Source organism: Cupressus sempervirens, chromosome 1 (assembly GCF_028749045.1).
Source record: "Cupressus sempervirens isolate cs-2001-9-10 chromosome 1, ASM2874904v1, whole genome shotgun sequence".
Lineage (NCBI taxonomy): Eukaryota > Viridiplantae > Streptophyta > Pinopsida > Cupressales > Cupressaceae > Cupressus > Cupressus sempervirens.
Window position 1 is genome coordinate 131,531,903 of NC_143118.1, and position 18,403 is coordinate 131,550,305.

An 18,403-nucleotide genomic window follows, 5' to 3' on the forward strand; every position below is an offset into this window, starting at 1 on the left:
TTTAAGCTTTAAAAATGCAAAATTTGCTCCAGTTGGCAAAGTTGTAAAAATCAATATTTTTTGTAAAAAAGAGGGAAAAAACATTTAAAAGATGTTGAATAAATATTGAAAAGTTAAGTAAACTATTTTGACTATTCAAAAGTTACGTAAACTATTCATTGAGCATTCACACTTGTAAATATTTCTTTGCAAAGTGAATGAATATCGAAGGGTTGGTTTGGGAATGTCAAAGAGATTGAGTGAGTACCTTAAATGAATGATCTTACGTTGAGAGACGCTTTGGTGTGTGATAAGTAAGTCTCTTTTTATGACTGTCCCTGTGAAGGTGACTGTGACAGTCATAAAAACAGCATGTAAAACACTATAAATCGTTTTGATTCAAGGTTGCGTGCATATAGAATGTGTTACTAGATGTGTTAGGGTCCTAAAAACATTAAGGCAGCAAAAATATACCATTGTCCCATTGGGTTCATGCTAGAAGTTTCGACTGTCCTAGTTGTGTCTCGGACTAGTAGAATTTTGATTCCTGTATGTTTCAGCACTTTGTACTATTTTGTACGGAAGGATTGGGGTATGAATGTCATATGGTTGGGGAGATTATTGAATCTACTTCAAGTGTGACTTATTTTCATAGAGAAATGAGCAAGCTATGCCCACTTTTGTAAGGCCAGCCTGTTCAGATTTCGGTTGCCCAAGTCTGCAGTCTAAAAAATGTGCTATAACAGCTATGTATGGTTGACTAAGGACCTGCCAATTGAGCTGTGGGTAATCTATCATGTCTTGAAAAACTTTCATGTTTGCTTGAAAAATTCAGTGTGTTATTTGAGGGGTCAAACAAACCGATTTCCAAATACTGTCCTGTCCATGTGGTTTCCTGTCACTGTTGCTACAGAAAAAGTGGTAGAACTCTATTATATGATTATTTGTGTGCTTCCTGACCATGTATGGTCTTGGAATGTCACATTTATTATTGCAAAGGTGTCTCAAGGTGTCCTTTGTAGATTTTGAATACCCAATTCAAGTTTTTGTTTGTAGCCATTTGTTGTGAAGTAATGCCCATTTGACATTAGATTATATCCATGTTTTGTGTAAACTGTAAACCTTTCCTCTGCATTATGTATCAATCTTGCACCTTTACTTTCACATAGCCATTTCCCTTGTATCAAGGCCATATGTACCTCCCTTCTATACCAGAGAACTGTTGTGTTTAATTTGGGGGTCAACTTTTCAAGAATATGTAGTAAGCTTGGAATAGCTATGAAAAAAACCATAAAATGAAAGCAATCCGCATTGCTTTTTCAAACACGAGGTTTTGGGATGGCTTCTAATCCATTAAAGTTTGCTTGGAAAAAATAAAGTACATACATCTGCTATTTTAAACTGAACTTCTAACATTGGAGTGATAAGAAGGGGCACTTTGTCTGAAAATTCCCTGCTGCAAGCAGCACTTAGAATGTTTTCAAGTCGAAAATAAATCCCTTGGCAATACCCTTTCTTGAAGGAGTCTTGGATGATTAGAGAGAGCTGAAATTTTCTTTGGCAAACCAGTTGGCTAACTGCTAGTACACTTATGCCATATGGTAGCATTTGTTGAGGAAGTTTCTGCTCTCAGATTAGGAAAATGAAGGATTTGAAGCAATACTTGGCTTTGACACTTAAGGCTAAATTAACATGGTTCTATAAAGAAATCAATCCATTTTGCAATGTGTAAGAAGTCCAGCATGTTCTAATTCTGAGGACTCAATTCTAACCTTCTGATATTTTGTCAAATGGTTGGTATGCAATGTCTAGGTTCAAATATCCATAGTTACGAGACACGGACTCGCCTTTGACTTGGAAAGTCAAAATCCGACTCGGACTTGGACTCGGCGATCAGACTCGGCAAGGACTCGAAAAATTGAAAAACCTATGAAATTCAAAGATTTCTAAGGATTTTAAGATTGTTTCATGCATCTTTCAGTCAATTAACATCAAATACACAATAATTGAGATAAATAGAAGCTACTTAATACACATACACAATTTTGCATAGATCACATAAGTATAAAAGTGAATTTTTGAAGGAAAAAATTGAATAACACAATATAAAGTTATAAAGTATAAACTTAGAGTAATAAACATAGTGTCACTTCAGTGTCAAAGATTCAAATGTCTACAATATTCATAGATTACGAAATTCATGATATCAAAAGTTCAAAACATATATCAAAATAACAACTAGAAGACTAAGGCTCATAATAGTCTATGTCCTCCTATCAGTGCACCTAACATAAGTCATGGAAAACCGTAGAACCATCCTCTCTCCCTATGTCTGAGGTTGAACCTCATCCTCATCCTCATCAACATCATCATCCTCATCCTCACCCACATAATCCTCATCATTAGACTTGGATCCATCACTCCTAGCCTCAAGGTCTTGCACTCTGTCTCTTCGCACTCTAGCCTCCTCGACTGCCATTGCTACTGCCTCAGCCTCCTGATTTACCTAATGTACCCACTCCACATTTTCATCGCTGAAGACAGGATCAACAATTTTTGTGTTCCACTCTACATGTGGATCAACATTCTCTAATACAATCAGTGATGTATCGGTGCCTAGGATCTATTTATGGCGAAGGCGAAGGTTGCAGTGAACAAAGACAAGATCATTCAATTTTTTCATTGCCAAACTATTGCACTTCTTCGAGTGTATGTGTTCAAATAAACTACAATTACGTTCGCATCTTGATGCACTAAATGGCTGGCTCAAGATGTGAATTGCAATCCTCTGTAAATTTGGCACCTTTGTGCCAAACATCTCCCACCATACATCTGAAACAAGAAAATTTTAAATCATATCAATAAATTGGACTTTACCAAATTAAAATGGTAATAGAATTATAAATTAGGATGTAGAATTAAAGAATTTTACTAGGCATCAATTCTGTCCTATTTTTCTTGCACAACTCCCGTGCAAATAAGTCCCCTTAAGCTTTCTTAAACAACTCAATCTCACGGACTACAATTGTTCCAACTCTTGAATTAGGTGACATTCTCTCTACAACATCGTAGAGGCCGCTCCACACCTTATCATTAGCTTTGAAATGTGGGTTGAATTAGTATGTTGGATTAAGGAAGTAGGTTGCTACATGTATAGGCTTGTGAAGTAGATTGTGCCAACGTCTATCAATGACATCTCATATAGGCCCATACCTATCTCAATTCCCTGCAAAAAAAAGAGCGAATGACCTCCTTCACCCTATCCATACCCTCATAAATGTAGCTTATTAAGGGCTTATCTCCATCAACAATTCGTAGGAGAACAACAAGCGGCTTTACAAAGTGCAATCATTATGAAAGTTGGAAGAGAAATATATTATAATCAGCTTTAAGTTTTTTTTTTTTTTAAATGAACAATAATTTATAACATATTTTCATAAGCAAAATAAAGTTTAAATGAGGACAAAAAGGAAAATTACCGTCACAATATCAACAATCGGTGTCCAAAAGGAAGCCTCATAAAAAACGTGATTAGCTGCATCAATCCTTGCAATGGTCTTTGCATATGATGATGCAATCCACTCCTCACGAAAAAACATGCGTCTCAAACCTCTCTTTGAATCAAGCAAAAATTTCAATGTGAGAAAATTAGTTGCAAATCTAGTAACCCCTGGACAAGACAACTCCCTTTGGTCAATGTGTTCCCTCATGAGGTTGAGGACCCATGTATGATTATATATGAATTTGCATACACTCCTTCTTTGCTCTATAATTGTTTTTATTCATGGGAGTTTACCAAGATCCTCTAATATGAGATCAATGCAGTGAGCAGCACAAGGGGTCCAAAATATGTGAGGGTGTCTCTCCATGAGAAGCTTTCCTGCAACAACACAATTTGCTACATTATTTGTAACTATCTGCACCACATTCTCATAACCCACGCCCTTTATCACTTCATCCATTACTTTACAAAGATATTCAACATTCTTTGTTTTGCCTGAGGCATCAATTGATTTCAAAAAAATCATGACACCTGAAGAAGAAGAAACAAATTAGCATAATGACCAATGATGAATCATAATTTATAAACTTAATCACTTAAGTACAAATTTTACTTCTAAATTTTTAATGTCTAAGACTCTTAAGTACAATTACTTGATGAGGAGACAAGAAAGTTGAGGAGTATTCTACTCCTCCTATCAGTCCAACCATCAGTCATGATGGTGCAACCCTTCATCTTCCACACCTCACGCTGCTCATTGATTGCACCTTCTACATCAGCCACCCTTTGGGACAAAATAGGGCCTTCTAGCTCGTCAACACTAGGGGCTTTGAACCTCAGACCACAAACAACAACAACATTGATTGCAATTTGCCAATAAGGGGACCTAAAACAAATTAAATAAAAATTTTAACTTATGTTGTCCTGCATTTTGTCATCACAAAATGTAGGTAACAGTACGAAACTTTTTCAAATTAGTTTCGCATTTTTTTGAGTTTATTTCATTATTTAATTGGTTAGTATTGATTAACCAGTCGGTACCAATTGATACAATGAATCCTTTTACTGAAGGCCTTCGTCAAGTCTTTTTCATTTTGCTTTCTGTCGAGCCTTTGCTTGATTTTTGAAGCCTTCAAAGTTCTTTATTTTTGTTTTTGAGTTTGCGTTTGTTTGTTTTTAGTCCTTTGATTTTGCTCATGTCATGCTTTTCGTTTTCCCCTTCGATTCGGTCTAACCTAGAGGTCAATCGGAGTTATCAGTCAAGAGAGTCATTTTAGTGCTTCAAAAGTGGACATTTTAGGTGCAACAGCATGAATTAAAAAAATGATGTTATATTTTCATTTTTACATTCACTTTTTGAAATATAACATTTTACTCACTTTTTGTTATGTTTTGAAGTTACTTTTCATTTAAATTTATAACTTAAAGTGACTGTAGTGCACTTTATGTTATAATTTTAAGTTGAGTTACTTTTTAATTTTTCACTTAAAGTGACTATAGAACTATATAATTACTTTTTAAATTTTTGATTTTTAAATCAAATTCTTATATAAATGTCACTTTAACTTAATGTTTATGACTTATATTGATTAATATAATGCATAAATATTATTTTTGACCCATATTGTTGACATTTTTATAAAAATAAGTGAAATGCATAACTTAAAAGCTTAAAAGTGGACATTTTATGTATATGCATGTAAAAAACTATGAAAAGTGGAAACTTTTCATGCTAATGCATATGAAAACTCATTTTGAAGACCTTTTTCATGTCATTACATCAAATGCTTGTAAAAGTGGACCTTTTTAATGCAATGACATGAAAAGTTGAGTTTTCATGCTTGTGCATGAAAAAGGTGAGATATGTTTATAAAATATGTAAATGACTCCAAAAAGTGAGATTTTGGAGACTTGCACATTTTAAAATATGTAATGGGCTTCAAAAAGTGAGATTATATCTCAAGACATATTTTAAAACATACATTGGACTCAAAAAGGTCCTATTTTGCCTTCCTACATGTTTTAAAATATGTAATGAACATAAAAATGTCCTATTATGTGAAGAAAACATGTTCTTGCTCTAAAAACCTTATATTTTGATCATAACTTTTGATTTTCTCTATGGATTTGAATGAAATCAGTTGGATTCATCATGTTTTGGAGAGGTGATCATTTTGCCCTCATCAAAAATCAAGTTATTGCACCCAAAAACGTGTTTGAAATCCCAAGCTAGGGCTTGTTGTTTGTATAAAATTTCATAAATCTTCAAAGTTTGATCACATTTTTGTATGGAATCAAATCGTTTTGGCCCTATTTGCTGATTACATCACATAGTGATCACCATTTGTGTGTTTAAACATCAAATCATTTTGTTTGGAAGATCACGTTTTTTTGCTTGGAGAAACACGTTTTTGCTTAGAATGCCCCGAAAATTGAGATTTTAATCCACTTTTATGCATTTTGAAGTCACTTTTTTGCATTTTGATCCATGTATATGCATTTGGGGAAGTCGTTTTTGCATTCACAAGTCAAAAATGACTTTAAAACATGCATTTTTTTAGTCACATTTTTGCAAAAACAGCCCAGATTTTTGAATAAAAAAGTCATATTTTTGTTCAAAAAACTCAAAAAATTGCATTTTCAGCCCATACATTTGATCAAAAGGGATTTTTTTTAGTTTTAAATGCATAATATTGTTTTTGGAGACCATTTATTTGGCACTTTCATGTCAAATCCGACCATTGAATGTCCATTACATGCAAGTGCGGAAAAAGTCAAAAGGTTGTTTGAAAATCCGGATTTAAGGGAGAATTGGTCTTAAGACTATAAAACTTGCTATTTTAGCTCTTTCTCTTTCATTTTTGGCACATATTCTTCATGTAAGTGGACCTCTTCTTTCATGCATTTTAATTCATGCTTATCCTTGCTGATTTTATGCATGAAATCGTTGAATGGATGCCATTTGTAAGAATCTTTGCCTTTTAAAGTGCATTTTTCCTTTAACTATGAAGTTTTCCTTCATTTTGATGTTTTTGGTTCTTCCCCAGCTTCCAAATTCAAATTTCATCTTTGGAGTGCATTGCATCTTGGCATGTTTTGAGTTGTTTTCAAAGGTATGTTGTTTTTCTTTTGTTTTAGTTTTGTGTTTGTTTGCTGATTTTTCTCCATTTTAAGGAAGTTGCAAGTTTTTTCCCAAAAATTTGTTTTTCCTTCACTACATGCAAAAGCATTATCATGTCATTATTTTTCACATTCCATTTCCATATCATTACATCTCACATTTCATCCGACAAATGCGATTACATGTTTTTCATCCCATTCGCCATCCGTATATGCATGTGATCCCATTTTCTACTTCCGTTTTCACCCATCTCACTTTTCGTTTCCATTTGCACGCACGATTACATGAAATGTGTTACGTGTAATTGCATCTAAAAGGTCCAATTTTGACTAAAAGTCACTTTTTGTAAAGTCAAAAAGATGTCATTTTCTCCTCTCCATATGCATTCACACCTCCATGAGCAAATACATATTTTCGTATCTTTCCATGCTTTCCATCTTAGCCTTCATCCGCATATGCATGTAAAGTGTATCTTTCACTCACACTTGTATCTCATTTCACCCTCCACCTTCCATTACATGTTGCATTTACATGTAATCCATTTTCTATGCAGTGACATCTTGAAAGCTCAAGTCACTTTTTGAAAATCGGCAATCTCCATTTACACGCATTCCCATGCGTCAAGCACTTTACTTCAAAAAAAAAAAGAGTTAAAGGTGCTGATGGAAAGTTGTTTCAAGTGTACATTTGAACATCGTCAAAAAGATTTTCAAAAATTCAAAGACTCCAGTTTGTGCTGATCTACAAAGGAGAATTCACGACAACTAGAGCAAGAAAAGATGGATCACATCAAGTTTCCACATGATAATAGACAATTCATCAAGGAGAGCTAGAGGTTATCAAAAGATGCAACACTATGGTTATCAACGTGAATGCAGCAGTACAAGGTACAGGAAATCCTAGTCCTGTTATCATCTAAAATTGCATCAGCAAGTACAAGGCCTTTCAGAATTGTTCTTTTCTCTTTTCTCTTCTTTCTTCTTTCATGTTTGTAGTTGGAGAAGATGCATTACATGAAAAAGTGTAATTACATGTAATGCAAGTTACATGAATGTAAAATAATGTAATGCGAGTTGCACATGTAGTTGCATGTAACGCTTTATTTTCTGTAGTTAGACTTGGTCAAAGTTAGTTGAGTTGCTCCCACTTTTTCCTCCCCCTTTTTCTCAACTTCTTTGCCTATATAAAAAAGTGCCCCCTCATTGTAAAAATTATCTTTTGTTGTATGCAAGAAAGCTCTGCCACATTTGTGCAAGCATAACTTTGATTGTGTAGTACGAATTTGGGAGAAAAGTGAATAAAAGAAGCAATTGGATTTGAAGCTTTGACTAGAAGTAATTGTGATAGAACAAATTAGAAGCTTTGACTATAATTTGTGCCTATTGTCTTGATTCATGTTATTATTGTGTGTTCAATAAAAGAGCATAGAGAGTTAAGAAACAATTGAAGCCCGAGCTTTGACCAGGAACAATTGTGAAAATCCATAGCTAGAAGCTTTGACTGTGGCTTGTATTTTCATCTTAATTCGCAAAATAGTTAGTTGTTCTTACTTTTAGGAGTCTTTGTGCTCTAATTGTAAAATTATTACCATATAGGAGTACGACCGAACTTAGAGCCAAACCGGTATGTTTTAGCTAGCCTTTGAGTTAGTGAAGATTTATCGGTATCACTGTTTCCAGCTCTTGATAGAAGTGTAGTTAGAGATTCACCTTGCCCATTATTCGCCTTACGAATAAGTGGATCCTTTCTTGAAAGTTAAGAAGAAAGGATAATAGTAACACCCAGTTTATAAATCTCTCAATTTCTTGCTTACCTTGAGTTGATCCAAGGAACAGTGAGAAGGGGGAGCCTTCCCTTTAAGGTAGGAGAGACTCTGTCTCACACGCTATGGCTAGTCATCCTATTTTTCGACTGAATTTTTACCCAAAACTGTCGGTTGCAAAATATCCACCCAACAAGTTAAACAAATTAGTATATTATAAATAAATTTGAGAACAAAATACAAATTAAAATAAACAAAATAAGTATATTATTGTCTCTTGAAAGTTGGAAGTTGAAAGTTGAAAGCAAATGAAGTAAGACATAAATTTAAATTTAAATAAATAAGTATCTTGCTGCATTGAATGAAATGTTGTTGTAGATGAAGAAGTCTCCAAGTGCCAATTTTGCATAATCATGCTTATCCTTGTTCCAACCCATGCTCTCAAGCGATGGTTGTGCACTTGGAGCTGTGTGTGGAACAAACATGGAATCAAGTGTCGATCTTTGCTTACAAATGCGAATGTGAGGCCCAATGGTCACATTCATAGAAGCAGTGGCATCTATAGGTGGAGTAGGGGATAATGGAGAGCAAAAACTAGAAAATCCCTGTTGGGCTAGTTGTGCCTAGTTGTGCCATTTCTTCTTGTTGCTTCTTTTTCAATTCTTTTTTCTCCATTTTTTCTTTTATAAGAGTTTGCATGTCTCGCATAACATCTTAGGGTACATCTTTGCATTTTTTAGCATCACGTCTAGGTATGTATGCTAAGTGATACTGCAATCTATTAATTCCTTCCCATTATATACTACACTGCAATGCCAACATATAACAACTCCCTTTTTGTGCCCCGGGATGGCACGTTTCCAAGCCCTATCCCTTGCTATTGCACTTGGGTCTGCATCAGGGTTAAATGCAGGCCTAGTTCCACTTTCAGATGGCTCACTCTGAGGCATTATGTCAGTGTGTTTGCTGTTGCAATATGAATCTATTATAAATAGAAAAATGTTAACATCAAATCAGATTTTTAAAATTTAGGGCCTTCTTACTTTGTCATCAAGATAAATTAGAATAAATCTAGATTCTAAATAGTAGATAGTAGAAGTAGAGACAAAATAAATATAAACAAAATGGGAAGTAAAAAATATGAATGTAAAACATATTACAAAACAACACAAAGAAATGCAACTTGTTGCTTACCTCTTCAAATTTGCACAAAATCAAACAATGGGAATGCAAGTAAGTTTTCACTTGTAGAAGCCTCCTCCAAATGCTTCCTTAAGCTCCTCTCAATGCTTAAGTGCAAACTACAAAGTTGCACAAACCATCAACAATCAATACAAGAGAGCCAACTAGTTTGCTGATTTCTCTCTCAAAACCTCAATATTCTTCTCTAACTCTTTCCTCTCTATCACAAGCATAAGCAAATGGTGAAATGACCTTTTTAGGTCAAGTAGATGTTATAACAACAAAAAAAAAAAACTTAAATTAATGATTTTTTTAAAAAAAATTCACTTTTCATGTGTTGGCCGCCGGGGAGAGTCCTGGGCTCGGGACTTGGCGAGTTTGAGTGGACTTTGCTAGGACTCAACCAAGTCTGAGTCTAGAGGAAAATTGCCTCAGAAAGGGCGACTCTAGCTCGGACTCGCAAAGTCTTGGTCAGACTCGCCGAGTCTCGTTACACTGCTGATATCTATGTGTATATGGTTTGCATTGTTTTCTTTTAAATGATTTTTGTAATTCCAAAACATATACAAATGTGTGTAATTTCAAAAGTTAAGTAAACTATTCATTGAGCATTCATATTTTATTATCATTATGTAATTCCTTCCTATCAACTTATTCATTCCTTTCTAAAGAAATATTTACAAGTGTGAATGCAAAGCACATGATATATGTTTGAATTTTTTATAGAAGAACTTGTAAAGGATTGCATGCATGTAGTACACTCCAGATTTGTAATGCTGTCATATGGAAGTGATTACAAATTGTTCCTACAACTCCCAAAAATAGAAGGGAAGGCATCAAAGAGCTAAATGTGCCTCCCAAATGTCAAATGCTTCCTTATAAAACTCAACTACAGCCTCTACCAAATCTGACGCTGCTAAATATATTCTACAACTAGTAATATCTCAAACGCAAGTCAATCAAAATACTGTAATATGCCTGTATAAACTGTTTCCAACTCTCTGCAATTTTCTTTGAGATAGAACATTGAACCCATTTCTCAAATTCAGAAACAAATTGAAACACAATTGATGGTTCTGTAATAAACCATCCTCAAGCACAATTTGGTAGATAATTTCACTAGTTTAAAGAGCACAATAGCTAAAGAAATTTCGAATTTCTCAAGCCCTTCCTTCTGCGAACCCTTGTCACAAGAACTTTGCACAATTTCTCTGTTATCAAATGCACAATAGAATGACTTTCACCTTGCAATGAATGCATTCATAACTTTCAAACCCAATTAGCTAGCAGCTTCTTGAATAGTCCTTTTATGACTTATAAAATATTTTGCTTTTGTTGCACTTTCTTTTAATGTACTTGAAATATAACAAATAATTATATTTCTCTCCATTTCATGCTCCGCAAAATAACATAAAACATATTTCAATGTTATGTCCCCAATTTAGTAGGTATCAGGAGCATGGGTATGTCAGTTCATCATCGCAACTCTCGTGAGATGATACTTTGTTTTGAGGGTCTCTGTTTGTGCAACTTACTATTTATAGTAAGTCAAGAGACTGGGTTTCCATTTTTGGCGATGCAGTGAGTCCAGACTATATCAGTGTTCCATTCAGCCTTGACAGTTTGATGCATATTGCAAGTTATTTATTAAGTTTAACTTAATAGATAACTTTATGAGTATGTGGTATTTAATTGAGTGTTGTAATGAAGAAGATTCTCAAGTGAAAAGTATGTTGAGCAAGACTCAGTGCGTTGGTGTATGGAAGAAGCCTTTGACCATTAAAAGTTATAAAATGCATTCCTCACGAAGGATTGAACATCTCATTGTATGCATCTTGTTTTGTGAAATTGGTGAGTTTTTCCAAGGATTTGATATTGTTGTTGAAATTGATGATTTCTGCAACTCTTCTTTGCAGTTTGAATAGGTTTTCTATACCAACAAATTGTGCTTGTGAATATGATGACTGGTATGCAACCCATCTGGTGTTTTGTCAACATATTATGAGCCAAAGAATATTTTACTACTGCTGCAAATAAGAGGAACAAGGGCGGTTATCAAAGGGAACCAAAGTTCTGCAACTAATGATGACATTTAAGACATTTGGAGGGAAATTTAGGAGGCTATGATTAGAGCCTCAGAGGCAGCGTGGAAGTTCCAATAGTTGCATTAATTATCATAGAATTGATGTCATTTTATATTGGGCTGCCATCACAACCATAGGTGGCGTTTTGCATTGTGGAAGGCAGTGTTTGGCTTGAGCCTTGGAGGGAAGTAGCAAAGCAGCTTTCACATATGTGGGTGTTAATCAATTATCATTAGCCATAAGGTTCCAACATTGAGTAGTTATATTGCCAGGTTCTTTAATTACAATAAATTTATGTACTTAGTTGAATTGTAAATACTTGCTTAATGAATGATAGCAAATAATGTTGATATTTGAATCTATATATTACTTTGCATCTCAAGTCTAGCATTTCTCTATTATCATATATTCTCAAAATAAAAAATTATAAAAAACTTCAAAACAAAAAAGGAGACTTCTTCAGCATAGATTCAGAGCAAGCCAACAGGGCTCATTAGCGTGGTATCAGAGTGGTTTACTTTCAGCCTTCAGGAAGCTAGATTCATTTACGAGACAGAGGTTTAGAGCTGGAGTACATTACATTCACAGGGTACAAGTTCACTGCTAGGTGAGGGTGAACAAGAGATTTAGTTTGGCACTATGGGTGATAGAGATGTTGGTGGTTCAAGTAATAATAGGGATGCTGGTACAGGTAATGACATTGACAAAGAGGCTAGAGAGACCCTCAATGACCTTTCACACCAACACCATGTTATTGATGTTCTGAAATAGCTATCTCAGACTTTGCAACACAATGCTCTTCCTAGAGGATTTAGTAGAGATAGAGGTACCAAGAGTGTTTCAGTTAGCTCTCATAAGTATAGAGCTGGCAACAGGGTGAACATATAGGTACATATGATAGGCCACAACAAACTTTTCTGAGGCCTAAGCTGGATGTGGTGAGTACTGAGACTGAGGCTACACCATTTTCTAATGATATGGTGACCCATTATGTAGAGTAGGACGCTTTACCATAGGCAATTAAGAAGAACCTGAACTTTGATAGATTTCTGACATAGAAGAGAGAGCACACTAGCGGTAGGTCCAAACCAGATATGAGATAGAGGCTTAGCTAGAATGGCTTGAAGTAGGCAACCAATAAAATGACCTTGACTCACTTTGATGGTAATGGGAAGGTTATAGTGAGAGCTCGGGATTAAAAGCTCGATGCTTATCTCTCTTTATGTCTCATGACCAAAGAGGACGGCATAGCTTTTTTGTGTTGCGTTTGGACGGTATAGCCCATGATTGGTGGTACCATAGATTAGTTTCATTGCACCATGATTAGATTGTATCCTACTAGGAGTTTGTGGATAGACTGGTAGAGAGATTTGACAAGAAAGACGCCAAGTCTTATTTTCATGAGTTGACACAGTTGAGACAGACTAGAGGTCTTGAGTCATCCATCAATGAGTTTCAACGCTTATCAGTGATGGTGTGTGACATTTTAGAGAGGAGATGAGTGATGCTATTCATTGAGGGACTAGTTGAGCTTTTTAGAGGTTGGAACTAGTTGATGCTATTATATCATTTTTCCAATCCCATGGTATCCCGAAAATAGTATTGATGTGGGGTCTCCTTGATAAAGCCTCTACTGCTATATTATTTATATCTTTCACATATTCTATAGCAAAATCATAGGCTTGAATTTTGCTCTCTCACTTTTGTTGTCTGTCATTTAGATCCATTTGGTTTAAGAAGAAATGTAGACTATTATGATCTATTTTTACTACGAACTTCCTGCAAATTAGGTATTAATGAAATTTTGCTAAGGCATGCATTATCGCCAACATCCTTGTCATAAAAAGAATAATGTTTCTTAGCTTCGATGAGTTTATGACTTTCAAAATTATAGGGTGTTTCTTCTGCATTAGTACAACTCCTATTCCTTCTTTTGATGCATTACATTATAGTTCGAAAGGTATAGAAAATCAGGTATGGCTAACACTGGGCATGAACTCATAACTTCTTTTAGTTGCTCGAAAGCTGCTCATGCTTTATCATTCCAAGTGAATGCTCCCTTCTTGGTTAAGCTTGTAAGGGCCGCTGCAATTTTTGAGAAATCGCTGATAGTAATTGCACAGTCCTACAAAACCCGTGAGTTTGGTAAGGGTTCTTGGTTTTGACGTTTTTTTTGTAATGTCGCTGTCATAAAATAAATAAGATATTAAAATTTCTTTATGGGACCGATTGATTTAGTATATCTTGGACCCATTTCTAATTTCAATTATTTTATAGGTGTTTGATGTGTCTTGTGTCGGCACTTGGTTTCTGCCTCAACAGGGCATATATGTCTATCAAGTTGTTTTGTTTAGGCACGCAACTTGATTTATTATTTTGAATTGCAAATTCCTGTTGGAATCTTGTGTATGCCATTTCAGAAGTGAAAGACCTTTCTTATTTGGTCTGTGGTAGTGGTGGTGGGAATCCCAACCTACCCTAGTTTGCATATTGATTACTTTGCTTGGGCCTGGTAAGTCTGAGCACTATCTTGTCTATGAATATAATTTGTAACAATTTGCGAATGTTGGTGTTTGACATCTATCTTTGTTTGGCAATACCTTGTGCAATTAGTGCTCTACTATAATTTTAATTGGCATATGTTGTTGGTAATTCACTCAAACCTAAATGGCACAACTGATCTAACTACCCGACTTACAGGTCTTGTAAAATTCTGGAGTATGACACATACAAATAAATATGACATCCAACCTACACATTGATGGAAGTATTGTCATTGGTGTCAAAAGGCATCTAGGAGATCATTGAAGATATTGTCATTGATGTCAAATGATATGAACACAAAGTTATTATTGAATATCCTTGGTTGAAATCGATACAAGTATACTACAACGATGATGGTCAACAAATCTATATATGGCAAAAATGGAAGATTGTAGTTTCCACCAATAAGATATATGAAATATATCTTTTATATAAAATATATAGAAAAGCGTATTTGCTAAGAGCTTGGGCAGCAACATTATTTAATTTTGAAGATTGTGAGAATGAAGGTGGATTTGTTATAAATGATATTCTAAATGAAAGGGACAGTTGATTTCTTAGCACCTTTTAGACAAAACTATTTATGTTGGTAGGGACCAAACTATCGCCAAGTACCAACGATCACCCCCAGACTGATGCGCAAAGAGAAATGGTGAACAAGTGGTTGGAAGGGTACCTTTGGAACTATGTCAGCACAACAATGGGTGCGTGTCAAATGGCTGCATCTTGGGCAATACTACTACAACATCATTTATCCCATGTCGATTGAGATGACGCCTTTCAAAGCACTCTATGGATATGAACCCCCTTCATTTGTGGACATGGTTTTGGGTGACAACCATGTGCCTAGGGTAAAGGATTGGGCATAAGGACAAAACATTTGAGGTTCTCGAAGCAAAATTTGCAGAGGGCACAAAATCATCAAAAAAATATGCTAACAGACATTGAATTGAAAGAAGTTTTGAGGTTGGTAATCTTGTCTATCTTCATTTCCAGCCACACAGCCAATCATCCTTGACGTCAAGAGGAAAAAAAGATGAGGTTACGTTTCTAGGTCCCTATCGTGTAACCTTCCACATAGGCGAGGTTGTCTATGAATTTGAACTGTCGAAGGAAATCACATTCACAATGTCTTCCATGTATCTTGCTTGAAGCGAGTAATGGGGCAAAACATCGCCGTATCTGTCGACATGCCACCTCTCAACAAAGAAGATAAATAATATTGGAACCTATCGAAATCCTTGACGTACGGGAGAGGAAACAGTGGAACCGCACCATCAAGGATTACTTTGTATGTTGGAAGCATTTGTTGCTCAATGACGCCACTTGTGAAGGTCAACAAGTTCTTCAACATTCGACATTGCGTTTGCTTGAGGGAAAGCAAATTTTAGGACAGGAGGATTGTAATGTCCCTGTCATAAATAAATAAGATATTAAAAAATTGTTTATGGGACCGATTGATTTAGTATATCTTAGACCCATTTCTATTTTTAATTATTTCTTAAGTGTTTGTCGAATGTCGGTACTTAGTTTTTGCCTTAACGTGGTATATGTCCCTGGGTTGTTTTGTTTAGGCACGTGGCTTGATTTATTATTTTGTATTGCAAAATCCTATTGGAATTCTGTGTACACCATTTCAAAAGTGAACCACCTTCCCTAATTAGCCTATGATAGTTTAGGTGGGAATCCTGACCTACCCTAGTCTATGTATGGATTACTTTTCTTGTGCTTGGCAAGTTTGAGCACTAACTTGCCTACGAATATAATTTGTAATAATTAGCGAACATCAGTTTTCAACTTCTATCTTTGCTTGGCAATACCTTGTGTAATTTGTGCTGTAATATAATCTTAATTGTCATTTGTTGTTGGTAATTCACTCATACCTAAATAGTGGGACTAATGCAACTGCCCGCCTTATAAGTCTTGTAACATTTTAAAGTGCGACACATAGAAATGTGTATGACATCCAACCTACACGTACTGTACAGTCTAATTGCACACCATACATCTATTACTTATCACTGATGGTGACATATCTCCATAGGATGACCAATATGTCTCTCCACTGTACGTTGTTCCCCATTTGGTGCACAAATAGTACTTGTAGACCATACGAACAATCCCTCATTGCCCTATACAACATTCCTCCCTTGCACTGTACAAACATTGTTTCTTGCCATACCCATACGACATTAATCATACCCATATGGCATGTCATTTGACTTCCAGCCTGTGTTACTGGGGAGGTGAGAGGAGTCATTTAGAATCGTAGAGGAGGAACATTACACTTTTATAGCTTTGATATTTTCTTCATCCATACTTACCCCTTCTTTGTTGATTTTATGCCCAAGACCTAGTATTTCTTAGAGTCCAAACTCACACTTTAAGATTCTTGCATATAGTGACTCTCTTTCCAAGATATTTAGAACTTCCTCAATACGTTTTAGATGCTCCTCCCATGTTTTACTATAAATAAGGATGTCAAAATATATGAGAAGAATCCTACGTAACTATTGTCTAAATTTTTTGTTTATGGTGCATTTGTGACTCCAAAAGAAAGCACTAAGAATTCAAAGTGTCCATAATGGCATCTGAATGTGGTCTATGGCACATCCTCTTCCCTTATTCTGATTTGATGGTATTCCAACCTTAGATCAATTTTGGAAAAATCGCAAACACCATGTAGTTCAACCATTGATTCATCAATTCTAGGGAAAGGGTTATCTATTTTTTATGGTTTTCTTATTTAATGCCTTGTAATCAATGCACATTCTCATAGTTCCATTTTTTTCCTTAACAAGTACTACTAATGAGGCAAATGGACTTCTACTAGGCTATATATGTCCCTTCAAGAATTATTTGATGGTTTTTCAATTTCTTCTTTATATTTATGGTAATGTCTATAAGGTGTTGTAATTACTGATTTTGCACCTTGATCTAACTCTATGGCATGTTCAAAACCTCTTTTGGGGGGTAGACTTGGTGGGATATCTTTAAATAGTTTTTTGTATTTCTTGAGGATAGGACAAATATCTATATGGAATGTTTGTTCATTGGTGGGGGTTTTATTTAAGGCCATACATTGGGCTACCCATTCTCCTTGGCCATGTCTTAATATTCTCTCCATTTTATTACATGATCTAATTTTGGGATTTCATTAGGCATTCCTCTTAAAGTTGTTTCCTTTCTCTCATGTTTAAAGCATATTTTGAGATTGGCCCATCCATGATAAAACGCCCTTGACAATTGATCCAAGGCATCCCTAGGATGATATCATTTTGTATGTTTGCTACATAAGAATTACTTTTAATTATATGTCTGTTGGTGGTGATCTCTACTTGTGTAACAATTTTTGTACAACAGTCAATGGATCCTTTGGCCAACACTACTCTATGTTGTCGGTAAATGTATAATGTAGCCGACGGGTAGAGTAGTATCCGAACGGGCGCATGATGCTTCATTCACCCCTTCGGAAAGGTATATGTACACATCGGAGATGGACTTTGGAATCATCATGATTGATCGTTGTAGTCATTATAATCGGATTGTAATCAGCAAGTACATACATGAATAAAGTACCTGTTCTGTATTGAGTTGTGTTATACATGTGTTAAACTTCTTACCCTGTACGGTAAACATTTGGTGTCATTGCCAGACGTACCTGGAACGAAGGAATGATATGAAGATTAATGCCGAATTTGCCAAACAAGGATTGGAACAAGGTAAAAAAGATAAAAATGAACTTAAGTACAACAAAAGAAATTTTAATTTTAACACAGCAAGCAGAGTGCAGATAAAGACTTCAACAGATTGCCAAGGGGCACTGAAGGGGTGAAGAGGCACAGACGGAGGGAGTGCACTCACCTAGTAGGCTGAGGAGTGTCGAAGAATTGCTGGAAGAAACTCGACAACGCTTGAATTTGGTGGAGGAAACAAGGGAAGAGTTCCTTAACCTGTATACACAGAGGGGAGAGTGTCCGAATAGAAGGGAAACAACTCGCACGACTCGAAGTGTTGAGGGAGCACAAGCGTGGAGTGATCTCTTCGTTCCTGATATACTAGACAAACGGATACAAGCAGAGAATAGAACATCGCTTAAAGACTTTTCAACAGACAACTCAGTTGTTGGAAACAAGACTGTTATCCAAGACAGCGCTGAAGTCCAAAACAGCGCAGGAACACAGAACAGCGCGGGAGCTCAGAACAACGCGAGTATACAAGTACCTCAG

The 18,403-nt window shown here is 35.6% G+C and overlaps 1 protein-coding gene across 1 annotated transcript in view; it reads left to right on the plus strand.

The window, feature by feature from the left end:
• Positions 1-18,403, plus strand: part of LOC149576516 (peptidyl-prolyl cis-trans isomerase FKBP16-4, chloroplastic-like) — a 105,772-nt gene that overhangs the window by 24,119 nt on the left and 63,250 nt on the right. The gene's annotated exons all lie outside the window — the stretch shown is intronic.